The sequence below is a fragment of the Pundamilia nyererei genome, unplaced genomic scaffold, assembly GCF_000239375.1.
Source record: "Pundamilia nyererei isolate P.nyererei 1_Seehausen unplaced genomic scaffold, PunNye1.0 scaffold00583, whole genome shotgun sequence".
NCBI lineage: Eukaryota > Metazoa > Chordata > Actinopteri > Cichliformes > Cichlidae > Pundamilia > Pundamilia nyererei.
Genome location: NW_005187984.1, coordinates 46,167 through 51,584, shown reverse-complemented (window position 1 = coordinate 51,584; position 5,418 = coordinate 46,167). Strand labels below are relative to the sequence as shown.

General features: G+C 36.5%; 1 pseudogene; it reads left to right on the top strand.

Moving 5' to 3' along the window:
- Positions 1 to 497: 497 nt before the first annotated feature.
- On the top strand, positions 498 to 3,417 carry LOC102196530 (uncharacterized protein DDB_G0292642-like; annotated as a pseudogene).
- The last annotated feature ends 2,001 nt before the right edge of the window (positions 3,418 to 5,418 follow it).

The following is a 5,418-nucleotide window of genomic DNA, read 5'->3' as shown; positions in this document are numbered from 1 at the left end:
CGTCTTTTTTTTCTTTTTCAATTTTACACACCTCTGTAAAAAAGAAATGCGTTAGATATATGTTGATTTGCGCATGACCTCCGTTTCTTCTACAAAATGTTTAAATTTCTTTGTAAAATCAAACAAACAATGAAAAACTAATAAATCTTAAATATCTTTTAAAGGTGCATTTTACTGTTGTCTACATTAGTGCCTGTGCAGCACTCAGCAATTACATACTAAATTGTCCTTTGTGTAAATGCATTTCCTTATTGGACATCAGACTCTAAGATAGCTGGCAATCATCTGATATCCCAGTTTAGGATTAGTGGACGTGCTTGTTTACCAGCTGTTTCGTTTTTATATGCATTTCATTAAAAGTCAGTGCTGCAAAAAACTCTCTATAAATGCCACTGTAAAATAGCATATTTGTTTATTTTTATTAAAAAATAACTTTTGCCCTCATCATCAGGGCTAAATAGTAAGTTGTAAAGTTAAACAAGAAGACAGACCTGCTACACAGCGCTGTTTCACGTGACTTCTGGTAACTGCTGGGGGAAACTGAAAGTTAAAAACAAATCTTGGTGCTGTCAGTGGTGATAACACTGTAGCCTCGGTGTTCACTTCATTTGACTGCAGACACAGAGTTTGTTCATCAACGGAGAGGACGGAGCAGAGCGCTTCTGAGCTAAAATGACCGAAGAGAAAAGATACGACCCCAGAGACACGACGCTGAAATTCGGCAACAGGCCCGATGATCTGGATCCTCTACGTAAGAAATACAACTGTTTAGTTATCGTCACTAAAGCCCCTTAATTCATGTCTATTATTTTTAATAACTGTGCATGATTTGATTTGGAAATGTTATAATAAATCCACTGATTTAATACCGGGCAGGCTGTTGCCTATTGCACACTGTTGAGTTTACAGTCTGCGCGTATTGTTGTTCCTCTCAGCTCCAGTGGAAGGAGACCAGGGTCTCAGAGCACAGATGTCCTGCGACCATGTTGTCACCCCAGAGTCACTCACTGGGTGGTGTCGCAGCCTGTTGGATCAGGTACTTTCCAGGTTCTGAATAAAATCATTTTTTTCCATGCAGTTTTACTTTTAGTTTTTTGTCTAAGCTTGAGTAAGAAAATGAATGTCTTCATTTCTGCAAGGTTTTGCAGAAATGTAAAATCTTGAGCATGTCTAAATGCACTGACCTGCTGTTACTGTATTTAAATGGCTTAGATATTTATGCTATTATGTCATTTGCAATGGTAATATTGGTTGTTTGTAACGAAGAAGTTAAATACCTTTAACATCCCTTTTCTAATAAGAATTAGCTTAGTATAGCTTAGTTACTCAGCCCATAACTTTACTGTAATAGTTCCCTTTCAGTGCTCTCAGAATTTTCTGTTGCATGAAAAAGGTATTTAGGTAAAGAAAAGGCTCTAGCTTTATATCATGTAATCAACACAAAAAAGAGGGAAGTGTTCATAAATGGGGGAATTCAGTGACTTATCACAGACACATTCATTTTAAAAATTGAACATTGTACTTTATTTTATAGACAGTTACAGCCATGTAACATGGATACCAAAATCATTGTTGTTAAGCGTAAATAATCAACAACTCCAGTACATAAATGGAAACATTAAATAAATCTTGATGCTGTTTTGATGTTTAGAACTTGTTTCTATCAAGAAGATCAATCAGGTGTCCTTACATCTTTAACATTTCAGGGCCAGTACATATTTAAGTGCCCAGCTCTAAAGAATGGTACCCTACATAAGTGTGACACCGTGTGGCCCTACCAAGAAGTGCGCAGGCTGGCAGTACTGACAACAGAAGAGATGGAGTACTTTGAAGAGATCATCGCCCACCTAGCAGCCACAGAGTACTGTGAATTTAAAACTGTAAGTGTTCAAGTTAATCATTCTTTAGTAAATCAAGTTGTTCCTACAAAACAAAAAACTATTTTGGGGATGAATTGCCATGTTTCCTGATTTATATCAACAGAGAGAGCAGCACACTGCACTGTAAATTGATTAAATTATCTCAATCAAAACTACCTGTGCTGTCAAGAAGAAGAAGAAATAGGCAGAAATTTTCTCTGGTGTAACTGGTAACATTGCAGTTGGTCATAATCTGGCTGATAACTTAATGAATGTTGTCTTTTTTTAAGTAAGAAAAACCTATTTGGTCTTTTGCTAATTTAAAATATTTATTTTGATAACTAAAAATAAAATCTAAGAAAATTTTTCTTTTGGGCAACCAGGATAGGCTGATTGTTGAAGTGTGTGTGTCCTGGCCCATTAGGCCCACTCACAGTGCTCAAACAGCAGATTAAAAAAGTTACCATTTTCAAATGGTAAACTGTTTGAGGAATTTTTATTGAATTCTTTAAATGTATATTTACACACAATCCTGTTTTTTGAAAGTATGGGTATTATATATTTGGAGCTACCACGGACATGCTGGAGAGATTTTATCTCTCGGCTGGCCTGGGAACGCCTTCATGTAGATAAGCTGAAGAAGAGGAAGGTCTGAGCTTGTCTACTTAGGCTGCTGTTCCCACAACCCGTGCCTGGATAAGTGGAATAGGATGGATGGATGGGTATATTTGCAAGCTCAAATATTATCTGGCACAGCTTTTTTTTTAAATTGGGAAGTCGCGTGACTTGTCCATTGATCATCCATAAATCTCAACTATAAAAGTGTTTTGGTTAAAGGTGCTATAAATGCAGTCATTGATCTTTGGTCAATGCACTGCTGGCAAATTTCCCACTGCTCTTAGTCATCATGATAAAATATACTAACTTGGTCAGTTTACTGCACTGACGTGAGGATAATATCAGTCTGATCAGTTTCAGTCATGTGATTCTAAATAAAATAAAAAACAAAACAAACAAAAAAAAAACAAAGTTTATATCCAAAAACACTGAACTTCTTTAATATTTGTCATAACAGTGTCCTGGTTATGTGGAGAGAGGACCTGACCAACCTTAATGTTCAGTGCACAATCTGCACTGCTGACAAGAAGAAAGTGTACCAGTTCTGCTGGCAGTGTTTGAAGCCATGGAAAGGTAGCGCTCCACGCTCTGGCCGCTGTGACAACGATGGATGCATCAATCATGACCTTGAACTTCTCAAGAACTGCAAGCCTACCGCCCTTCCTCAGGTTCAGGGGGTCGATGCCTATCCTTCCATCCGGGCCTGTCCCACCTGTGGTCAGAGGGTGGAGCACGACAGAACAGGCTGCAAGAACGTCATCTGTCCTCGCTGTCAGAAAGAGTTCTGCTTTGTGTGTCTGAAACTCACTCCTGAGTGCTTGAAAACCAGCACTTACTACATGCCCTGCAGTGATGGTGTGGCTCCTAGACAAACATCAATACCTGTGTGGCGCAGAAACTAAGGCTACGTTGACACTGCAGTCTTAATGCTCAATTCCGATTTTGTGATCAAATCTGATTTTTTTTTTTTTGGTCTGGTTGTTCACACTACAAATAAAATGAGACAGCAAACACGCTCTAGTGTGAACCATTCATGGCCATCAAAGCGGCCTGCATGCGCAAAAGAAGACGTCACACACAACGCGCTCTGTTTAGACCCACGCTGTTTGTAAAGTGAAACATACTGAAATTACCGGCAACATTTTTCCACATTTAGCTCAAAACCTTACAAAAACATGTTTTTTCCGAGTAATTTTTGGTAATTTAACTAAAAATTTAACATTTAGCAAAATGTTTGTAACTTTTCATATTTAAAACACAATTTTAAATGTTAAATCTAAATGTTTGAGGGCTGGTGTCCTGCAGGTTTTAAATCTAAATGTTAAATATTAAATCTGAATATTATATTTAAATCTAAATGTTAAATATAAATATTATGTTTAAATCTAAATGTTCATTTTTTAAATCTAAATGTTACAAGAAACTAAATATTTACGCTAACATGCAAATTTATACGGATCAACGAAAATACCAAAATAAAAGCTTTACGAAAACCTCCGGTGCAAAAGTGTGCCGGTAGTGGTCAGACACTTTGATAATCAAGTCACTGAATAAAGATTCCATGTAAATAAACAGAATACACATTTAGTCTGTGATACTAAATGATAATGATATGGACTATTTTCTTGTTTGTCCTGTTAGGTTTATATTGTTGGATTGTCATTTATGCTTAGAAATATGTACTCATAATCGATTGCTTATTGATATGATGTCTGATCCTTAGCAGTCTGCAGAGACTCTGTGTGCCTCCCAGAGCACTCTGGCAAACACACACATCCTAAGTTCATGAGAGAGGTCGTACCTTCTGTTACTGTTTTATGGTATGGTAAACACATCTATGTCTGTTTAAGTGTGAGTGCCTTTTGTTTAGATGAACTGCTGGACTTCCAGGCCCAGCAGATTTAGTGGAGTCATTCAAGGGGTCACATGTTGACCCCGTGAATATTCATATACCACAATAAAGAGCAGTGCTACGAAGGAGCTAACTGAGAGTGACTGGGGTTCGAGTGGCAGGAACAATGCTCGTGTCAGGCATCTCCCTCGTGCACGAGATCACACGAAGAGCTCTGCTTGGTGTCCAATTACAAATGTTACATTAATTAACACATGTAAAGGTTTACAATCTAATATTTCTATGTGAAATTTCTTATCTGAAATCATTGACACACTTTACACTTTACATTCATTGGCATTTTTTTTGTTTTGTTTTTTTACACAAACAAATGTGAAAATAAAATGAAATAGGTGATACACTACAAGACTGTCTAAAAAATGAAACCATGAAGAACAAAAGACAAAAACACTCAGTAATAATATAAATATAATTCTGTGTTAAGGTCTATCCTAGGTCTTATTCAACCTTTAAAAAATGTTATACTAAATAAATCCTGCAGTAAATTGAAACTTAAGCATTTTATATTAACAGAAGTTGCTGTTAAAAAGAATGAAAAAGAGAAGAAGACCATGCTGAAGCTACATATTGTAAAAACAACAGTGGAAAAATGAGCAGTATTATAACACTATAATTTTCGTATCAAAAATATTCATGAATATATATATTTTTTTTCTTACTGACATTTGCTGTCCAAAGTGACCTCTTCATCTATGTAAAGATTTAAACTTCTTCTAATATTTCTTTGACTCTCTATCCATTTTGTCATGTCTTGTGTGGTTTCATCCATAGTTTTCTTTATGATGATCTTTGTCTGACTGTCGTCTTTACAAGCACTATCAATTTCTGTATGTTCTTCGTCAATTACTTTAACAAGAAGACTCGTCTTCGTTGAACCACGTCCTCCTTCTGTAAGTTGCTGAGGTCCAGTTCTTGCTTTTGGTTGAAAACACTCCAGTTCTATATTTTCATCACTGCCTCCTTCCTGCTTCTCTGTTAGTCTTTCCTTTGTTATCTTATTTCCCTCACTCTGATTCAGTTTGGTGTCAC